This window comes from Aulostomus chinensis, chromosome 14, assembly GCF_037954235.1.
Source record: "Aulostomus chinensis isolate RoL2024-O1b breed Wild chromosome 14, RoL_Achi_v1.0, whole genome shotgun sequence".
Lineage (NCBI taxonomy): Eukaryota > Metazoa > Chordata > Actinopteri > Syngnathiformes > Aulostomidae > Aulostomus > Aulostomus chinensis.
The window spans coordinates 11487237-11510478 of record NC_141333.1 but is presented as its reverse complement, the minus strand read 5'-3'; the positions used below and the strand labels follow the sequence as shown (position 1 = coordinate 11510478).

General features: G+C 43.5%; 1 long non-coding RNA gene across 2 annotated transcripts in view; it reads left to right on the top strand.

Annotated features, from left to right (window-relative positions):
• The first annotated feature begins 333 nt into the window (after positions 1-333).
• The window catches only part of LOC147249735 (uncharacterized), an 89028-nt gene continuing 66119 nt past the window's right edge, over positions 334-23242 (top strand). Inside the window, exons 1-3 of one of the 2 annotated variants that reach the window (XR_015119314.1) lie at positions 335-504; positions 1890-2014; positions 7495-8081. This is a non-coding gene — a long non-coding RNA (uncharacterized LOC147249735). Of the gene's footprint in view, positions 505-1889; positions 2015-7494; positions 8082-23242 lie in introns of those variants that run through there. The other variant, XR_015119315.1, reaches the window with a different exon arrangement.

The following is a 23242-nucleotide window of genomic DNA, read 5'->3' as shown; positions in this document are numbered from 1 at the left end:
TCATTTGACAAACTGAACGCTAATACATGATGATTATGGTGTGTTTCACCCTTTTTCCTATGACTGAAGACAGTCAAATAAGATTTAAAATATTGAAATATTAATATTAATCCATGCTTTAATATTAACTGAGCGAGTCTTCAAAATTGAAGAAAAGATTCCCACACAACTGAGCATTTACTCCATATTATTTAAATTTCTGTGTACTGACCTATAAATAAAAAAAATCCATTTAATTTGCCATTTTTTTGGTCTTTTTTTTTATTGGTCTTCTCATTCAATCCAACTACAACCATTTGAGTGCTGGAGGACCGTGCGCCAGGTGCAGTTTACATTTTCGCCGCAAGAGGGAGGTATTGGCTCTGAGTGCTGACTACCGGAAGAGAGGACAGGCAGGCGGATCAGTGGAGTCGCTCTACCACAGAGCAGCGTGGAGTTTTGTGCAGGGGATGCTTCTTTGATATTGAAGGAAGGAAGAAAAAAAAGAAAACAACAACAACAACGGTAAATTAATCAAAACGTTCATGTCGTCCAGTGGGAACGTCAACGTTAACCACCGCCATTAGTCAAATTGATCCCACCTGCTGATTCAGGACGATTCAGGGGAATAGTTTAATTCACGTGTTGATATTTCAAGATTATAGCACTTGGTCGCCGAGTTTGGAGCTGCATAGGGAGAGGGTGAGGTTTGTTCAGTCAAAAGCAGTACAAGACTTTGTCAAGTTTTCTTGGATCCATCATGTTTAAAGGCTCTTCCTGTTAAAAATGTGTTTGCTCAGGTTTCTGGCTGTTGCCATGCTGAGTTTCAATGTGTAGAGTGACACTAGGAAGCTGTTCTTACACTCCTTGGTTAGAGTTTTAATTTTATCTACTCACACTGAACATTTGACAAAGGAGGTGGGCCTAGAAGCATGGCTTGTGACATCACAAATAGTGTGGAGGACTGTCCTGGTCTAAGATTTAGCCAAATGTTTAATTCAAATGATAAATATGTGCGTTGGTCTATTTGATGTATTAGATATGCATGATGAAATTGGCAAATAATGATATTTTAGTTTTCAATATATTGGTGTCGGCTCAATTGTCAGCGTGTGTATCCACCCAGATTTGCTGGTTTCTTCTTCTTTGGTGTAAGTATTTCATCTATGGGCTTTTCCTAATGTTTAAGACATACAGGCAAACATTACCTTTTCAAAATAACAATATTTACATGTGTTTTAGTATTTAAAAATGTGTCGTGTTTTACAGATAATATGGACAACTATCAGCTGTCGGCCAATCATTAATAAAAATACCAGCATATCACTGAAAAATCAATTATTGTGCATCCCTACCACATATTCTGATATATTTAAAGAGACATTTGTTTTCCCCCTGCAAAACAAATGTATTGAAAGTATTCATTAGTAGAATATTTGAGTATTTAATGATTTAAAAGTATGGAGTGGACCTTTTAAAGAACTCAAAATACTCTTTCCCTGAAATCGACAGCTCCTCAGATAACTGCAAAATCCAGAGAAGTCTGGAAGAAAACTGGACGGGATCATTTCTCCTCAGTGAAATTAGTTTTGTGCTTTAATAAGGACAAATGGGGTGGTAATCTCCAAATAAGATTAGGAGACTAAAATGTAAAACATATTTCCCTCTGGCCTGGAAAAAAAAGTGTAACCTTAGCTAAACTGTCACCATTTTATGTTATTTTTTTCCCCTTCTATTTTTGCAAAGCAGGCTGTGGAAAATATCTTACACACACACACACACACACACACACACACACACACACACACACCCTTTAACTGTAAAACAAAAAAGTAATGTCCCTCATAAAGTGGGTTTTAATGTGAGCGTACCCAGAAGGCTCGAGCTGCATTTGTGCTGTCACTTCACAGATGTGGACCTTTGAAGGAGGCATCATAGGAGGCTACACACTTCAGATGTCACAAGGTCTGTGTTTGCTCCAGGGATCACATTACCACACCAGAGACCGTCCAGACTCCCTGCATCACCACCCAAGGTAAAGTCTCCTGTGCCCTGGGTGCTGCAGCATAGGTGCAGGGGTGTCATGGTGTGCCCCTATTTTTTGTAGTGTTCGTACTTCTGGGGAGTGTGTTGACTCAGATGGGGCGAGTAAACAGAACTGGGGGGAAACCCTGTGGGTGCTCCATTCTCATGGAGCCCTGGCCCAGTGGATTAGGCTAATGTTGGCCCATGAGGGGGGTGTTGCGGTGCAGCCTGTCCTGACAGGAGGTAATGGATTAGGGCTTTGTCAGGGTCCATGTCGGCCCGAGGGACCCGGTGATGAGGGGAGGAGGGAGGCAGAGGCAAAATCAGGGTCCAGGGGCAGCCCAATCCCAGGATCAGCAACATGTTGACAAGGGATTATCCTGTTTCATGTGTTGCTGAGGTCTCCTAGATCATCCAGGAGAGATTTAGGAAGTGCAGGCCCTGAACAACGATGTCAGGTGTCTAGAGACTCTTCGGAGGGTACCTGATGATCCTGGTGGTGCAGGTGAAATGTTTCTGACTTCCTCGAAAGTTGGGACCAGGTTTCCCAGTGAACTACGGTCAGTTTGTCACAGGTTGGGATATAATCCTACTCCTGCAGGAGGTAAACCAAAACACAGTGCAATGCGGATTGAAAATTGATGCTGAAGCCACTAAAATGAGCAGATGAGAGGCTGCAGCCTGACAACTAAGAACAACAAAATTTAAAAATGTATCAATAAGAATAAGTTCTCATCATTATTCTGGTTATTTGTTGATTCCATTCTCTGCTTGTTTACCTTTTGCACTTGAATTTATTTAACGCCGCTTTTGCTGGCGTCCTTATTAATTTGATTGATGAATAACTTGTTGGACCAGCTCTCATTCGTTAGCTACAAGCAGAACAGCGTAAACATTCACCGGACTGGAGGAAAATATAACCAAGTACCAAATTATCTACTGTCTCGAGGCGTAAAAGCCCCTTCAACATACCGTGTTCAACTTCTGCTGGGGCTCCCAGTCAAAATAACAACAAAAGACATAGCGTGACATTAAGAAATAGCCAGGAATCGTGAGGAGAGTTGTTTTCATTTTTAAAGCAACCACTGTTTTAGATAAATCTGTCACGTCTCAAGCAGAAATCATGTCCATGCACACATTTAATCACTTTTATTCACACAGTGCATTCATTTCGGTGAAATAGCTGCAAGTGACATTAGCGTACATGAGTAAGGTCAGATGTCCCTCCAGTGCAGGGGAATCGCATGGCTCCATCAGAAATGGCCTTTTTGTGTTTCTATGAACCAACAATAATCATGGTGGGCGGAGCTAAACCCAGCAGTGCATCTTATTAAGTTTGGTTGACACTGAAATATTATATCAAAGACATAAATAGCCAATGAATTTTTTTGTTGCAAATCGTCATGAAGTCACCGGGATTATTCAGACTTGATTCCAAACATTTGCGATAATGCTCGCAATAACAATTAACATACCACTCAATGATTTCTCCCTTTTCTACTTCTTTGAATCATGTAAATGAGTGAAATGCTTTTGGAGCGACTGGTAGAAATGAAAAACTTCATCATTTTTGGTGCTGCAATTCTTCAGACTTATTAGCTGTCAAGCCTCACACACGAAAGACTGACTGAGTCACAGCGAGAGTCCCTGGAAATGGCGGCGGCATGATATCACAGCCATATTTTTTTGTTTCCTTCATTGAAATGTGAAAAACAGATTGCGTCTTTTTTTTTTATTGGTTTCCCTTTGAAATCTGGCACACTTGACCCTCCCTCTGCTGCGTTTTTACTGCGTGCTCCGGTTTATTTCTGGAAACCTCCTCCTACACTCCTCTGCTTGTTTAAGACGCATGCCCGAGTGTGCCGTGTGTTTACTTTGCCATTTGGGACTGACGGTAAAGTGAGGTGATTAAGCTATTTACACGAGCTCTTGAAGGAGAAAAAACACATGGAAGATGTGGAGGTTACTCCGGTTGTATTGTTGAGTGTAGCAGCCTGGAGGGGAATAAATTAGCAGCTCTTGGCAATATCAGCTTGGCACCGTCTACGCATCTGGGCTTTGATTGAAAACCAGTTGTGCGTGGTGATGTTATGGGAACCAACATGGACATTATTTGCCACAAGAGAGTTCTATCATCCATGTTTTTTTTGGGGGGGGTTCAAAATTAGAAGGTCAGATGTTTGTCATTTAAACGTTCATCTGAAACTTGCATGATTAGTTTTACACATTCAGATCGTGAGGGAGTGAGACGTGACCGTGAACAACGGTGACTGACATGTGGCAACCAAGTGCAGATCCGTCTCTTGACGAACTTGTCACCTCACCACGCTCCGTGTGTCGGGGCCTGCCGCTCTGGCAGTGTCAGGCGTGGGTGGCCTCCTGACACGCGCTTGAATGTGTGTGTCACGTCCGTCTGGGCTGAAACCGCTCCTGAACACACACCCATGTAATGACACCAACTCTTTGCCATCAGGCCTGCTACAGAGCCCAGACGGAGTCCCTGGCAACCTTTATCTCTCCCCTCGTTCTCCACGTTTTCACTCAGCCTTCTGGTTGCTTGCTCTTCCTAAGAGAGTTTTTCACTCATCGGTTGAGTTCAACCGCAGCCATTAAGTAGCAATTTGGGCCTGAATGATTATATTTAATGTAATTACAGCCATAAGAAACAGAAAGAGGGCCTTGGGAGTGTGCCTAGCTCTTGGACAGGGTTCATGTGAAAATGAACCCAGCTCTGTAAGTACCTTTGTGGATGTCAGTGAGGAGAGTGCCAGCCCGTCCTACACAGGCGTCACTCATAGACCCCACTATGTAATTGCCTGCTACTTGGAACTGCTATGTAATTTTTTTTAACGTGGCTCTGTGGAGGTGGCAGCACTGACAGAATAAGGGGCTGAAGATTTAAAGCCCAGTCTCAACTTTCTCCCAAGCCTCTGCACTATCAGTGAAGGCTTTTAATTCCTGGCTTCAGTTATTTTCTGGGTCAAACTCAGGCTGCTCAGGTCACAGCAGTCTGGCATGGATTAAAAGCAGCTTTATTCTCAAATGTATAGCTGGATCTTGGCTTGGTGAGGTATTTTGTCGGAGAAAAAAAAATCTGAGCTGAGATCCCATTAATTCATTGGGAAATTTTGGAGCGATGGCATTGATATTCACAGAAGAAGGCCGTGGGTCTTCACATAACAGATGTCGACCCATTTGCTGACAAGCTGCATATTCATTCCAGCAGATTCCTGCAGGTGTGTTTGTAGGTGGTGATCTGCCTGTGATGCACTCACTCAACATAAAGAGTGGGAGGAGGAGGAGGAGGAGGAGGAGGAGGAGGAGGGAGGCTGAGTCTTTAGTGACAATAGCCCCCCCCCCCAACACTCTCTGTGGGTGTGGGTGGGGGGCATTTAAAGGCCATTCATACCTAAATCCCCCCCCAAAGATGCCCCCACATTCTGGGGATGACTACCTGCCCAGGAGCTCTCTCTCGGTCCATCTGTCCCCTCTAGAGGCTGAAGGAGAGTCCCTCCTCTTCCCTCCTACATGATGTTGCGCCGAGAGATGCTGCAGACTCACACACACACACACACACACACACACACACACACGCCCACACATGCAGCCCACACTCACCCACACACACACATACACCACTACTAATGGATGATTGCTGACTCAGCTCTGCATCGTGCTGACAGTGCAAACAGAGCTAGGCAGGGGGTAAAGTTGGTGTGTGTGTGTGTGTGTGTGTGTGTGTGTGAGTGTAGGAGGGTGTAGGCTGCTGTTGTATTTGTTAGAGAATGAGTTGGCTTGTCTTTGTGTGTGTGTGTGTGTGTGTGTGTGTGTGTGGGAGTTACTTTGCTGGGTGATTGAGCATTCATTAGCGGTGATGGATGTGTGTGTGTGGGTGTTTATGTGAGCGGACAGATACATGTGTAGGAGGGTGTGTGTAGGTTTGCTTGTCGGAGGAATTCAGTGGGTGGGTGGGTGGGTGGGTGTGTGTGTGTGTGGGGGGGGGGGGGGGTTCCCAGGATTTGGGCTGATATGCAAAGTGATTCAAATGCAGACATTATGACATCATGTAACTCTCAACTATGTCAATAACGATGATGACAAACCACAATTTAAAGTCCATTTATTGCTCTAGAGCCTTTAAATAGCATAATAGTCGACCAACATGTATTCACAATTGGGGAAATTTCTTAGAATTGTAGAAAATTCTTGATTCTAAGATGCAGTGGGATGCAGATGTTGTAGATTCTGCATTGTTGCAATGAAACAGGCATTTTAGTTTGAAACGCATCAGGGCACATTTCACGTTTTATGGACTTGCAGGGAAGCATGAACTGAACAGCACGCCACATGTTAGCCGGTTTAACCTTGAGCTAACGTCTACAACCATGAAACAAACACAGGGAGCTCAGCCAAGAATTGAGGAAACGCCGTCAAGTTTTCCATCGAACTGAGGTCGAAGAGACTCACCTGATCTATGGCAGCTCTCTTGCAATCAACAGATCTCACATGTAACAATGTCCCATTATATTAGTGAGGCCTCTGAGTCAGGACATAGTTCATTCTTTATTTTTAATATCATCGTGGAAATTGCTTTCATGCATGTCCCTGAAGTATTGTCTGCAATTAAAATGCCGTATCACCCACCCCATTGATTTCAGAGGGGTTCTCGTTCTGTTATGCTACTTGCTAACCCAAATGTACTTGGGCGAGTGTCGCTGTCTGTGTGTGTTTGCCTTTTTTTTGCTTCACATACCTGCTGGATAGATGCAACCAATTTAGTGAGCATGGAGAGAAAGGACTGATTAGACAGAGACTGTGACACTCCTACGTAGGAGCTCCACATCTGCGTTTCACACTGACGCCAAGTTTTAAACAAATGGATATTTAGCTGCAGGGTATTTTGTCATCAGATGATCTGTTCATGATATTTTGTTGCCAGTATGTTGGTGTGTATATGAAGCAACATGCTCTTATTTCTTGCTGGGAGGCAGCAGTTCGTAGCCTTATTCTGGAACATAAGCACATCTGTAGGCGAAGACACGCTAATGTGACCTTCATCCCAGAGTGTTCAGCCCATTAGTCCAGTTTACTCAGCTGTCAAACTCAGAATTCACACACTCAACCTTTTTGAAAGCAGCAGGTTAAAAGAAGAAAGACGTTCAGCATTCCTCTCACCCTCCTGGTTTTAAACCTTATGGTCTTTGCACAGAAACTTGCTGAATAAACCCTCCTCTTTTGTCCAGCAGTGAGAACCCAAACCTCATCCCCCTCCCTCGGCGGGAGGATGACTGTAGATGGGTTTGTAGATGAGAACACTTTCTGGCAAGCAGGCACACCGCCGGCTGCACACATGAGGCCTACAGGCGTGGGAAAGACCTGACTCTGATAATAAGCAGCATTTGGCCCTCCTAACCTCTGCAGGCTTTGGCTCGGGCTAGTTGTCTCTTTCTCTCACACTTGTTTTCTCTCTTTTTCTCTGTGTGAGTGGAGGAGTCACAGGAGAGGAGGTCAGCCAGGGAGAGGCCCACAGCTGCGGCAGCGAGGTCCCAGTGTGTTTATTTGGGCAAGCCCAACCAAAATAAGCTCCAGCCAGGCATTGCTCCTGAGGACTGGGGCCACCGCCGCTGCGGCGCTTTTCATCCTAACAATGGGGAAAGTGCTCTGATGGCGGGGGGAGCACAGTAGAGTTTACTGTATAACAGCTGCCTGGTCTGTGGGGGAGGAAGTGCGCTGCAGATGTGGACAGGATGGATGGTTCATGTTCCCACACCTACTCCTGTTGTACGGTTGTTCACCCGTGCTCAGCGGTCAATGAATGAGTTCCTTTGTTTAACATGAGAACGCTTGCCTGCCGAGTGGAAACGCCACAGGGGGCAGATCCAGAATAGTGTTTTTTTTCCCTCTGACTACACAGGTCACATAGGGCTCATACAGAGCAATCCTAAATATTACTGTACTAAGAATCTTATGTGCCAGAATTTAACACCGCCGCACATCAATGGCTGCTGGACATTACCTGCGTAACCCGTGTTACCTGCAGCAGTAAAGAATTCTCATTTTGGCTGTGTGACTTTTCATCTCACTCTTTTAATCCATTTAAAAAAAATCCTTGTATTTTTTAAATAACCTCTTGAAACCTGATAGCCTTGTTAGATGGTACCAGCATGAAATAAAAAGGAAGGTTATCCCTTGGGTCTCTATGTGTGTTTATTAAATTTTTTTTTAAAACCAATTAATGACGATTAAAATGACACAGAGGATGCAGCAGTTTTTACTTACTACGTCAGTGTGTGAGCAACACTGCGAGGCTCTTGGAGTTCAGTGAAGGTAGACAAGTGCTATATTAGCTGCTTCTACATTTTATACAAACGGAAAATGGTGGCAAAACACAGTTGCATTAATATTGTTATCAAGTGCACTTGTAAGAGAGGAATGAGCTTCCTCAACATATGAAGGAGGACGGACGGTCTATTTTTTCATTTATCACATATTAATAAAGAAATTGAAGCCATAGCAACAAGTAAAACAATCAAAGAGAAGTGGCTATGCTAGCTGGGTGGCAGCCAGTGTTAATATAAGGTCCAGGGGAATGTGTGTCTTGATATTTATGAAATTTTCAATATCTTTCTGTCAGTCATGTTGGTTGAATCTAATTTGAACAAATATTCCCGGTCTAGGGTTACTTTTGGGGAATGAACAGATGTTTGTATTCCAGGTGTTTCTTCTCACTGTGCTAATAGCAGGTATAAATTTGGAAGGGCCATAAAATGCATAAGGTGACAACAAAGCCTTTGATACCCCCACCTGCCCCGCTATCACTCAGGTGATCTATATTGAGGGTCAGCAGCCCTTTTATATGTAGAATAACAACATCCCCATCCTGCTGTACCCCTCAGTGTCCTGCAACACACCCCCACTGAAAGGTCACTCAGCCCAGAGGTGAACAGGTGTGCCCCAGGCCCTGCTCGGCTGGATGATTGACAATTGAACCGCCCACTGCCCCCTCTAGCCGCCAGTCAATCCTCTCCACCCCGGCCACCTCCTCTGTGAAGCTCTGCTCATTTGTTGCAGGCTGTAAAGTTGACAGATGATTAGCAGCCCTGCTTATCTCTTAGCCCCGCCCACTCCGTCCATGCAAGGGAAGTCACCTAGTTGTTCTTCCGTATGTGGCACATGTCACACCTTGCCCACGCTCAGGGCCTTCCCTTAGCTTAACCTCCTTTTGACCTCTGTAAAACCTCTCCAGGAGTTAACGTTTCCAACAGCTTCCTTCATCAACGAGCCCCCCCAGACCCCTTTCCACTCCTCCTTGCATGGCTTCTGTCGGTCAGTCAGCACCTTTGGTAAAAAGCCCCTGGATGTGTTTGCCTGTTGAGGCTCCTCTTGGCCTGAGGGACTCCATGGGGCCACAAAAAGGGACATGTGTCAGCGGAGCCAACAGACAAAGCAGGTGCTGTTGCCGGCGTTCAAGGAGGGGCATCTGTCCGTCAAACCTCCAGCACCCAAACACCGACCACATCACATATGGCCACTAGATCAGTGTGTGTGAGAGTGATTGACAGCCAGTCTGGCGGTGGTTGGAGGTAACTCTACTGCAGGAGACCAAAGCCAGACCTGTAAAACGAGTGCTGCTCACTACTCATGTCGGGAAGAAGCTCAGCGAGAAGTATTTTAACACAAGTTAGTGGATTAACTCTTATTTCATTAAATGTCAGTTGGTGCTGTACTTAGCAACAGATGCCAACAAACTGAATCTGCCAGCTCCTTTGACTAACTGCAGGATTCTCTCAGCCAGTCGCCACCTCCGGGGGGCCCTCGATTCTTAACCATGACCCCCCACCTCCACTGAAATTAAAATGCAAAAATGCAGACTGCTCTATGAGATTCCTCGCTGTAATTCGCTGACCTCCCCCTCCCTGAACCCGGCTTTCCTCGCGCATCATCCTGAGGTCTGACAGCAAGTGGGTGACTTTAGACAGGTCGCATTGATCCTCTGGCGGGAGAAGAAGTCGGCTTGACAATGGAGAACATGTGTTTGTTCGGGGACAAGCCTCAACTTGTCTGCCCCCCCCCCCCCCCCCCTCTAATTTGGGATGTACATCCAGCAAAGCTATCCTTTGCTCAAATAAAACCACTCTAACCAGAATTTGTCCTCTTCTACATCCAAATATTGACTATGCGTACTTGTGTTTGATTGAGCAAAGTGATCGCGGGCTCTTTTCAAGTGGCAGGAGGAGGAAAGTCATTATTGCCTTTGTGTGATTTAGCCGTCGTGCTCAGTTTCCTTCTTTAAATTTTTTTTTCATTTGAATGGTGAATATTAATCCATTCCTAAATGTCTCATTTTAACAGATCACTTGTGGCTGTCTGGTTACATTTGGTAGAGGGATGAATGAGAGCCTAAGAAGAGCCTTTTGAGGCAAATCAGTTTAACACTGCAAGAAAAAGAAGTTCATTCTGACTGGTTAATATGACAGTTTTTGTTTTGTTTTCCATATTTGGGGACATTCCTTCAGTTTTCTGGAGCCTGGATGGCTGGTTTTGTTTTTAAAAAAGCAGCAATATACTTTTGGGTTCAGCTCCAGATGTGTTTTTCACACGTATTCCTGATCAGTTTGGTTATTCAGTCGTCCCGAAGGAGGCGGTGAATGTCATCGTCGATTTCCTCTTGGCTTGGGCGTGAGGATTGCTCATGACAGTGGGGTTTAATGGGTCCGACCTACTCATCAGCGTTGACGTCTGAGAAGTACTTGCTAAAATAGTCACCCGCTGGTGCAAAATGAAAGGTGGCAAAGTCATGCTCATGCCATAATGTAGCAAATGAGGCACCTATTCAGAATCAGAACTTGATTCCCTATTGTTATAAAAAAAAAGTCTTTTCAAAAGCTGAACATTTGGAGGAAAGTATTATATTAATCAGCAGGAAGAATCTTTATACAATAAATGCAATAACAGGAATTAAATTAATCGGATCTCAGGTGCAGACCAACATTTTAGATTTTCATGTGCCAGCGGTAACTTGCAAGTTCGGACTTGGATAAACTTCACCATGTCAACACTGCTCCTTTAGTGAAAACATGGATGAAAACAATACTTTGAGTCATTTTTGTCTTTCAAGAGCCCAAGAAGTTAATTGATGACATCGCTCCCTGCGTCACTCACAACACCACAAGCTGAAGTGTTGTGAGTGTGCATGTGTGTGTGAAAACGACAGCAAGTGTTGTAGCGAGGAGGCGGAGGTGGCGACAGCGCCTTCCATACTCGAAATGAGTTTGTTCTGTTGAACGCATCATAGCTTGACGGATCTGCCAGCAGCATGTGTGGAGAACTCCAGTCTGCAAGGAGGCACAAGTGAAGGAACATGGTTACAGTTTTACTAGTGTAGTTGTTCCATTCCATGATTACTCCGTTTGGGAACAGCAGATGTGCGGAGATTAAACCAGCCAAAGTGAACACAGAATTTCTCATCTTTTCCACCATTGGTAGAAAGGCGGTTAATTAAAAATCCCTCCTTGTAATGTGACCTTTCTCAACCGTATTTAAGGCTTCTGTGTGCAGTATTTTGATAAAGCTCTAATATCGTTTATTTCATTGTTTTACATGGAGTGAGGCTGGTGTCATAGGATGCTCTCTCTCTTTTTTTCAAGTGAATGATAATTGTGTGCTCATAAAACATTTGCCATGATACAACTTTAAGATCATGAAGACTTCAGTTTCAAATCGTTGAATTCTAAATTTTATGTCAGTCGGTAAGGCAAGACGAATAAACCTCAAGGCAGGAGTATACGCTTTTCCGCCTGTAGAAGTATATGGAGTTGAAATGGGGGAGGAGCAGAAGGCAGTACCAGAGCTGATTTGATGTCTGTGTAAACGGGACGATCAAATCAGCACAACACCTCATTCACACAGAGGCTGGCGAGTTCATAGATTGCAACTCTGCTGTAGAAACCTGTACATTATCACGTGCAGAGGAAGCATTAAGCCAGCAGTGTTTGTTTTCAAAATCTCTGTGTAAAAGTGGCTGATGACAGAAACTCCTGGCTGACAAAATAGACAGATAATCAAAATCAGGCATTTTCCGATTTCAGGGCCTATTTTTCTTTTATGTTTTGTGAAGATTTTCACCGTAAAAAAAAGTCGTAAAAGTTGTCAGGGGAGAAACACTTTCTTGGAGGACTCAATTTTCTTTTTCTTTTAACGTGCGTGCACAAGATCGCAAATCTTCGGGGAAGTGAAGCACATTCAAGAAGCAAACTCAATGCGGATCGTGGAGTCTATGTTTGAATTATATCTTTTGGAATTTGCAGTTAGATATACATTTTACAGGATGATTTATGAGTATTTATTACAACATGGTGAAATGGATTTCTCCAATGACAGCACAGCATTTGTTTTGTTTTCCAAGTGAATCTTGCTAATCTCTCTTGACCTCTCCGGGGGATCGGGGGTCTCTGTTTTCCATTCTTTTACATCATGTGACCTCTGATAAGCAGAACACACGAACCAGTCATTGTCTGATGTCCAGCTCCATTCAGAGCTCAGGGTCACAGTCAAAAATCAATACTCTGTGTTTTGTCTTAACAAGCTGGCCACTTATCTCCGCCAGCAGAATCGCCTAATTGGTCGGGAAACGTGTGAATCACGTGGAGATGCTGATTTGCATCTAGTGAGTTTGTTTCGTGAGAATTTATGGAAAGATTATTAATGAATCCATTGTGTGTGTGTGGGTGGGTGGGCGTGTGTGTGTGTGTGTGTGGGCGGGTGTGTGAGTTGGCTTCTTGTTGATCCTGTCTGTTGTCTGACAAATGTCCAACATAGAAGTCTAGTATTTCAAACTCACCTGTGAGATATCACTTAGACATTTGAGGTGCTCTTATTTACTAAAGTTTACTCTTGAAATTATAATCTGTCTCTCACCCATCATCACTCTAGATGTGGACAGATGGCGAGCATCTAGCTGCTTCCTGCAGTCACTCACGCGTGACAGGCTGCTGGCATTTCTCTGCTCCTCTCTACCACTGATAAACACGCAGCTACTCCCCACACAGAAATATTCACCTGAACTCTCCTGCTACGGTTTGTATCCGTCAAGGCTTTGATGTGAGCCGTGTTGGGTCAGGCACACCGCATCTTTGGCGTGACCCGCAGGGTCGCATTGAATAGCCTCCCCTGTCTGTGATTCCTCCAAGGGGAAAAACACACATATTCTCATTACAACAGGCTCTCTTGTTGTTGGTCTGCATGAAGGCATTCCCACCTGTGACTCGGACTACGAGACGGGATGTGTGAAATATCAGTCTGAGAGGGCTGGAGGCTGGGCAACAGCTCAGAGAGAGAGAGAGAGAGACGCAGGGAGCGGGCCAGCTGGAGATCTAATATCACCTTTGGGCCTGCCGGCTGGGAAGGCCTGCCTAATATGATACACATGTGCTACATCCTGTCTGAGCTGCTGCCTAGCTTTGTGGCTGTGAGTTGATGCGTGGAGGGAGGGAAGAGCTGTACATTTCTGTGTGTGTTTGTGTGTGTGTGTGTGTGTTTGTGTGTGTGTTAGGGCAGCTGGAGAGTGCTCTTGCCATTTAATGATCTTGGAGTATTTATGGTGTTAGCGGGAAGTCATATTGTTAGCATTTACTGATTAGCAAGACCAAAGCATTACTATGGAGCGTTGTTGTGTCATTTTTTGCATAGAAGGAGACAAGAGATAATCAGGAACATGCACTTTGAATTCACGTAATTATCATTTTACTTTAAAAGCAAATAGATTTTGTGAGATATGAGAAGTTTGGGTATTTTGCAAGTGTGGGCAAACACTGTGTACAATTAGGGTGTGTTGAAATATGTTAGTGAATTGAAGCCTTTCTTTTAACATACACTTTATCTCTAATTAACTCTCTTGTGGTTACTGATTGACCCTGTTATACCTGAGCGGATATGCTGTGCTTTTAGCTGCCTCGTTGAGGGAGAACAGCTCTTTTGATTTAAATCCACTTCGAGTCTCTTAACTTAACCGCCGGGTGAAAGAGTTTATCATGCAACCCTGGCTGACACTGGTGAGCTGAGATTTCAGTGTTGAGAGCACATTAGGGTCTCCTCAGAGTCTTACTTAATAATGCCAATCTGAATACCTTGGATTCAGCCCCTATCCCCTCCACAAGTGGTAGCCATGCTTTGATGACTTGTAATTAATTACTAAATTACGGAGTCCATAACTTTATCTTCAACTCCTGCTTAAGCTTTATCGTGCCAATTTAGTGCAATCATCAAGCTGTTCTCGAGTTTAATTAGGAAATGGTGCCTAGCCAATTAAGGAAAATAAGGTGTAAAAGAAAGAGAGGTTAACTTAGAGGATAAATCCTGAAGTAAAATCCACATAATAAGGACATTTCACATTCAGTGTTCTTAATTGGTGAATTCTTTTTTGTGTGAAGTCCTCTAGTCTTAAACTGTGTCTATGCTTAAATTATTTAAAGGACTGCGATTCTTTGCTTGGTTAGTGAACGGCACCATTGGGCCTTGGAGACTGATTACCGGGGGCTCAGCAAGGGCTTTTGGGAGCCTCATGCCTGGCTTGTGCGGAACGCTGGTCTCCTGAGGAGAGGTTAAGGAGAGGAGTCAGTACCTCCCTGGGAGCTGCAGACTTGCTCTCTGCCACCATGTCATCCATCCTGCAGCCTAATCGAGTTATCATATCAACAAATCTCCCATCAGGGGCCCCACAGCTGACACTCTGAGAAAGACACCCACAGAGGACAACAAATTTTCAGCAGCAGGGCGTTGCTAAGTGAAGGGCTGAGGCACCTGTAAAGGTCTCCTCTCCTACCCACGGAGAGGGCACTCCCGCTGGGCATCACGCTGCTCTCTGGCCCCTGGTCGGCTACGGAGCACAAGAGCAGGCAAGCAGGAGCCATGGTTAATGCTGTTCACAATAGGCTGCGGACACAATGGAAGCACTATATCACCAAGACTGTCAATAAATTTAAAAGCAACCCACAAACAATTAGCTGAAAGGGCAGCATAGTTTCATGGCCACTGGCCTCAACTTTGCAGGCTCACGGAGACAAACTGTCCACCCACGTGCAAATGGCAGCTGGTGATTCCGCCAAGAGAATACGATCACAGGCTCCTGTGGATCACCACCTGACCTCTAAGCGTGTCCCCGAAAAATAAACCACATGCTGAGCTTTTCCTCTTGTCACGGGATGGTTTATGGCTCCTTTAACACAGGAAATGTCACCCAATGGTTCGTCCTTGTGGTTCCATAGATTTATGTAGTTTTTTTGCTCTGTGGTTGACATTGTTGCTGCTATGAATCGGCCAGCTGTTCCTTGCGATATTTTTGATGTTGACGCTAAATGTTTACTTGGTGTGTTGACTAAGGACAAGTATAGTAGTTTCTGCTGCTAATTTCTAACTTTTGAATATTGTTTTTCTCATCAAACTCTTCCATTATGCTTCTCTTGGTGAAGCCAGATGAGGCTAAACTGAGTCATCAGCAAACCTTGGATAGCACCACGTCTCCCTTGATTGGATTTTAGTGAGATCATTTTCAAAAAGCTTTGCTTGCATCGTGCGCGTAGCTCTAAAATCAGCCATCATGAAAAACAAATGCCATCTTTGATTTGGGCAAATGGTTATGAAGTCCATCTGTTCACAATAGTCTTAACAAGAACAAAACTCCCTTCAGGGCAATCAGAGCTCGCCTGCCTTCCATGACCAGAACACTTGTGAGGCTCTGAACTTCTGAAGTGTCCCAGTTCGATGGAATCACTTATATAGCTTGGCAAGCGATAATCCATTTGCGACAGGATGACAGATCAAGCTTGTCTTTTACTTTTGGCAACCGCTAGTTTTGAAACCACATTTGTGAAGATATGAGCTGGTCCAGGTTTTGTTCATTAGCAGAAGGTTTCAGAGGAAACATATGCAGGAAGACAAAAAAAAAAAAAAAAAAAGATGATCAAAAAGGACGCTTCAGTGATGTCCGCAGGGTCCGAAATTAACACTCGCCAAGCTTCCAGTGCGGTTAGATTTTCCGTTTGGTGAGGAAATCTCGGAAGGCTATCTGTCACACTTTCGGGGTAATAAAAAAAGTGACTCACTTTGGTCACTTTGGGAGACATAACACAAACACAACAATACCATATGTGTTTTTATACGCATCTGAACAGTGCAGCAACTTAGCGATTTTAGCGCTCCTGATGTAGCAGCACTGCTTACTGCACAGACGTTAGCTCGTGTTAACTTCTTGCTCGCTACAACTCCAGTAATTTAAAATGCTTTTTACGAGCAGTTAAAAAGAAAGTAAGGAAACGACAGCAAATTCAAACAAATCTGTGATTTTTGGATGTAAAGGGTGAAACTGAGGCTGTTTGCTCACATGATACTTTTTTGCGTTGTGCTCAAGATTAAATTGATCTGTCCGTTAATAAAATGAAAAATTAGTTCAAATTTTGCTCTGGCCTCTTCTCTTTGTTTGTGTTCAATGTAAGTCTATATTATTTCAATGAAGTCTACTTAAACAAGTACACAGTATATCTGAAACAACAAGACAATTGATTATTTTGGTGGATTTCAAAATTTGCATTGCTGTGACACTTGGTTTTAAAAGTCTCACAAAAAGTGGTGCCAAAAATACACAAGTGATGTGTTTCTGGTGGGGGGATGAGATTGAACATATTGTGCCTTTATTAAAACTTAAAGAGTAACCCTAGACAGATTTAAGTGCAGCCTCTTGGCATTCTCTCCATCCAACTCGTCTATAAATCATTCGTCCGACCACCACTGCTCCCCACTGCTTACCAGCTCGACCCATTGGCCAGGAGCCAAGCCTGTGTCCGGACAAGGCCCTGACCCGTGAACCTTGGCCAGAGGCCCTGGGCCAATGGGGCGAGGCCATGAGTGCTGCGACCCCGGCAGCTAGGGCTACCTGCTGCTCGGGTATAATGCAATTGGACACAGCCATCAGGATGATGGAGCACAAGGAATTCTCCACGCTGACCACTCTAATGGCTGCTGACCACTTCAGCAACATTGGCTTCAGCCCCTCCAGAATGTAAGAAAATAGGCCTTTTGATATGATGTCACAGATGCCTTTTTTGAGGGTTTTTTTGGGGGGGGGGGGCCTCACCATGTATGTTGTGTTCAAAAGTTCTCGTATGCTGCGATGTGGGGTCTGAGCAGGGTGAAGAATTTACTGTGTTAACATAGATTTCAAGCCAGTCTTCTGCTTTGAATTTGCCAAGGTAGCCAAGATCAAGTAATATTACAACAAATACACATTTAGAGATGAGCCTGCTTCATTCACACATCATATAACCTCTGTGTGTTCTCCGCGGGTCTTACCAATTCATTCACATTTTCACGTCAGGTGCTAGGTAAGCCCAAACTCAGCCTCCTGCTGACATTTCCTCCCTCCGTCTCCACCTCTGTTTTGTTAATGGCATGAGCTTCACACTGGTAGTATAATTACTAACATTAGACCAAACTAAGAAAGACTCTGCGGGATGCCAACCCCATGAAGCCTGCACCACTGTTTCCCAATCAAGAGGAAAGGTGTGCCAGTGGCTGGCTCTGTGTAGAGTGAAGGCTGGCCAGTGTATTTAAAAGTGTTACCCCTCCTCTCCCACACTTTGTTTTACACACACACACACACACACACACACACATACAAACACACCTGAAGCCCCCCCCCCCCCCCAAACCAACTCAACACAATTAGCATCCTCCATGTCCTGCCAAGTTAAACTCTCATTGCAAACAAATGCACCTGACTGACAGGCAGCTTAGGCAAATGACTTGTTTAGGGAGTGGGTTGAGATTCTTTGGATTTACAGAAAAGGGCTGACTGCATTTCAACGCGTAGCATTTTGCATTACAGAACAGCGTGAGAAAGAAAAACACCTGGATAGAGCTCACCTGATTCGACAGAGGATATCTGGTTGAGAATGGGATTTAGGATTTTCCTACATCACCAAGCGGATGGATCGAGAGATGAATAAAAAGGATAGACGGTGTAATGGAAATATCACCATCTTCGTGACAGCTGCAAATGGAATATTGTGAGAGCGAAAGGAGGAGAAAGATCTATAATCATGATGATCATCCAAGAGATGTGTGGTTGCCATGGTGTCTCAGATACATTGCTCCTGCGGTGCGGTCGGAGTCACGGATTAGCAAATAATTCTGTCATCGTTCTTTTAAATTTCTATAATTATCTCCTGTGTAGCTGGCGGGTTTTGACAAATAAGAAAAATGAGACGCAAATGTGTGAATTACTACAGTCATCAGCAGAACAAGCATCAGGAACATGACCGATATTTGGTAAAAATAGGAATCGGAAAAAAATCTGTATCATGATGACTTTGTCATTGTAAGCACTGCAAACAACAAATGACTGGTGCGACTCAGTGGTGCAAGTCAAGCTTCACAAACAAAAAGACAACTATACAAAAATGTTTTAAAATTTAAAGTGTAATATAATAACAAGTAAGTCTAGCACAAGTAGTAAAGTGCTTATTATTTGCTGTTCTAAAAGTGCAGCCTACACAGCAGGTTGTGCTCAGCTTCCTCTGGCATGTGCCTGTCAAAGCTGTACAATATATAACAATATTTGGACAAAATAAGAAAAAATCTCAGCAGTGTGTTAATTCTTTCCAGTTTTAATTTTCACTGAAAAAGGTTGATGTGCCTAATAATCAAGGTTGTAATTTGGAGGGACGACTCCCAAAGAATACTGTCAAATTTAATAAAAACAAATAATATCGATACGTGTCTCAAGTTGAGGAATCATTTTGGGAAGGAAAAACATGGAATCGGGGAACGCGTTCAGAATACAATTTTACGTGTTTTAAGAAAAAGAGGCCTTTGTCATCGTGGTTATACTGAAAGAACCATGTGGTTGAAGTTAGGTGACGTTTCAAAGAACCAATGATGTCTTTTGTTTGCACATGGGAAACGAACAGCCAGCTCCCTCCAAATGTCCACAATATGTTGACTGTTATCGCTTTAATTCAAATATGTCTTTGTGCCACTTTGGACAAAAGTGTTTCCGACGTAAATTCATATAATTGCGTTAATCAATTTGCAAAGATCTGATACCTTTTTTTTCCCCTCTCTCTTTTATTATTCCGGTTTTGAAATCATCTATTGAATCATATGATACACAATGTGCTCCTTGTCTGCTTCAAAATGCAAACGATTAAAAGCAGCTGTAGCGCACAAACGCAGCTGCAGTTTCGCCTTCAAGTCAAGACTGCTGGTGTATTGATTGTAGCATTTTCAAGTTTGTGGAATTGATTTGTGTTTCAGTTTTTCACTTTAATACACAAATAAATGAATTCTCTTCCTCTTAACAGGAAAGAAAAAAAAAAGTGGACTCTAATAAAGCCAAGAGTTTGACATCACTATGGAATTAGCCTTTGTGCTATTCTCCAAAAAGCCTTCAAAAGCATATTCAGTATGGGCCAGTAGATCCCATTACTCATCTCTAGAGAAGTTTGGTTTGGGTCCTGACACTTTGAAAGGGGTTGTAGGCCTGCTACAATGTCCTCTATGTGTTTTGCAATGGACCAGGGTTACTAAGCTGCACCGCTAGATGAAGAGAGACAGAGGTGGGCGTGATATTATGTCCTAATAGGCCAAGCTGGACAGAAAATCCGATTGCAGCATCTGCCTGCTTTGTCACTGGAGGGGAATTTAAAGGAGGAACTGAGCACCAAACGTTGAGCAGGACTGGATGAGGACAGAGATGGATGGTTGAGAGGTCACAGGCTTCTTCTGGCCAACGGGTCCAGCTTCTTATCTCTGACCCTCACCGGCCAATTGATTGGTTGTGGAGCATTAGTCATCAAATAAACTCAGGTCACTGCTTTTTTCTTCAGCCGTGGCCCACAGGCAAAGCATTGTCTGCCCTCATGTATACGCCACTGTATGGAGATTGATGAACGTTCAAGCAAATATGCTGCCAGTGGCAAACTTATGTCAACGTTTCAGTTACGATAGAAGAGACATCTTGATGTTAGACTTAATTTTTATTGTGAATGACTCAAATTTGAGTTTTGTTTTTTTTTAATCTAAAATATAATCAAAAACAGTTTTTGCTTTGGAGTTTGATATTTAGTCACTTGCCAAACATATTGATCATATTTGGACATTTCCTTTGACTTGTTTTTGATGCGGCTTGTTGTTAGTATTTTATTGTGAAAGGTTGATGGAAGCAGCAAAATTTCCCTCAATTTCCCTCTAAAAAAGTTTTTCCTCTTTTCTGTTCTAAAACACGCACAAACTCGCACTTTCACTTTTAAATAGCAGGACATTTTCAGGTTTTGTGTGTTTCTTCGACTCTCTGTGTGTTTGTCATGCATCATATCGCCTTCATCACTACCTTTGGACAAAAAACAATGGACTGCATTGCCAAGTTTATCGCTCTAAACAAGTTGATGGAAATCATCACATAATTTGCATTTCTCTTTCTTTTTTGCATCATCTCCAAAGTTAATTTTTAAAATTCAACTGATAAGTCATTGGAATTACAAATACTAACGCTTTGTTTCTATATATTTATTTAAAATCAAGATTTCTGGATCTAAAGCAGAACTAGAAACTTTGTTCGGTGTGACATTTCTGTGTTTCACAACTGAAGAAATCCCTAGAAGCTTAGAATTCAGGGCTTCACATGCTGCTTCTAAATCCTATGTTGCTTTGAAATGACAGATGTTGGGAGACTTTTACAAAACTACTTTTCCTTTCCTCCCTCTGTGATTATAACGAGGCATCTAGGCATATAAGCTGTCTCTCCCTGTACACTACAAGAGCATTCTTGTCCAGCCTGATCCTTCATACTGTGAGCAAGTTGTTTTTATCTCAACCTGCCAACACCTAGAAGTAACAGGTATTCAGCCCCAGGATTCATTATTATGTTCTAATATGTTTTGAAGAATGCACTTTTATCAGGAGTATAAAGTAAATGTATGAAACCAAACTGCTCCTTTAATAAATGCTGGTTGAAAATGGTGCAGCCTGCAATATACAATGATGGGAAATTCTTTCCCACACTCCAATCAGCTCACTATGATGGTAGAAGATGAACCCATCAGATTCCTGGTCTTTCATGGGTTGTAGAGTATTCTAGATGTCTGATGGGGGGCAGGAACGAGGCTTTAGATGGCTTGAGGAGCTGGAGTCAGAAATCATGCGGCCTAGCCTTCAGGGCACAAGATGAGAGACGCCCAGAGGATGTCTGCACTCCAGGGATCTAATCCAGTTCTGTGAGTTCTGCTTTGGAAGGAAACCAGTTCCCCAGTTCCTGAGCTTCCTCTGGTTCTGGCAGGTGCTTTTGTCCACCAGCAATTAGCTAGCTCCACGGTTTGGCTACCTTTTGGACCAAACTAAGCTCATAGGAGCATTAACTCTGGTCACATTAGTTCAAATGGAAAAGTCAGCAGGGGCACCTTTTTCGGCTTGGTTAACTTTATTGTTTCATTTTTTTTGTCAGGATGTTAATAACATCCAAATCCTGACTTAGTCCTGGGGATCTTTTCATACGATGTCAACAGAAAAAAAGAAGATTGAAAAACTCTGCATGCGCTTACAAAATGCTTAAATGGCATAGTTGTAACGAATGTTGTCCACAGTTGATATCTTAATGATGTGAAGGACCACAGAGTTTGACTCCAGCCCTCAACGCTTTATGTTTACTCATCATTGTCCTCTTCTGGACTTGGTTCTTTGGTCTAGGAGCATCTGCTCTAAGCAATTCTTAGTCTTCAGTTTAGTGGGAATCTTTAGTTCCTCACCTTTTAATCTTGGTTTTGGAATCAGCCCTCTTCTTATTGGGAAGCTTTCAGCTGCTGGATGAGAGTGAAATTAATTGTGTGCTAAGCAGAGTGGAATTAATGGCTTGTACTGAAACCTGTGGCCAATGCTGGCTTAGCCCTTCGCCGATCCCCCTGATCCTGCTTGTTATAGGAGCTTGGCCATTGTAGATGGTGAGATGATTGTATGGTTTCAGCCTCTTGTCTCTGTTTCTTTTGTCTTTCTGGGGGGAGCGCCGGGATCTCCCCCTTTGTCTGCATCCATGTTCCTTTCAGGCGGTATCACAGCTGGTCCCTTTAATTCACTCAGGACGTAGGATGACCCTACCCCCCAGGAGCCTACTGTAAACACACACACACACACACACACACACACACACACACACACACACACAAATACCCCAAACAACACAAGATTATTGCCCAAAAGATTTATTTCTACACCTAAGGGAGATCCAGATCTCCATCTCTATCAACTTTAATATACAGAGTTTGTATGATCGGAGCCATAACTAGACCTGTCGGGCAATTATGACACCGGTTGGCATTAGTTTAGTTTTCATACACACCCAGTGTCCGTTTGGCTGTTCAACAGAAATGTTTGAGTCAGGTTTCTAAATGCATCAGGTTATCCCTGGGAATCCTCAGCATGTGTTGTCTAGCCATCTGCCCACTCTAAAGATGCTGACTCATTGAGCTCCACAAATAGAACTACTATACGGTCAAACAATTACCCTAAACAGCTTGGTAATGGTTTTATGGTGTCTGGAATGATGGCCTGCAACATAAAACTACAGGATCCCTACAAAAACCTTACATGGCTGTAAATATGTATTAACCAGAAAATGGGCCTTGTGTGGGATCATTTAGAAGAGACAAAGACTGGAACTCAGACAAAGAGCCAAGTTGCAGTAAGAAAGAGGGGATTCTACTTAGCTAATGAGTTGCTCCATAGAAATGTAAAGAGCTGAGTCTTTAGGATGAGCGGTTGCCCCGCTGGTCAGGCCTGATACACTGTAAAGTGTGGAGGTCTGGGCCACTGGGCCCACTGTCCATTGTGGCCATGCTAATTCACCTGGGCCTCTAGTTATGACTCAGAGGGCTTTTTATAATGGCGTGAGGTGCAGGAAGCTCTGATAAACCAAGAGAGGAGAAAGAGGCTTTGTTAAGTGTTGGCTCATTGCAAAGAGAGACACCCTCCTCCAGCCTCAAATAAAAATAAAACTTCCAACACAAGAAAAGGAGGGCTGGCAAATTGAGCTCAGGGTCCTTCACAGTGCCTACTTTAGCTCATGAGTGCTAAAATCAGCCATTAAGAGGAATTGACATAGAAACCCTTGTGTCAAATGAACATCATATAAGAAGACAGACATGAAATACACACCCTTGTGCTTTTTTGTAAGTTTCACAAGGTGTAGACAAAAGGA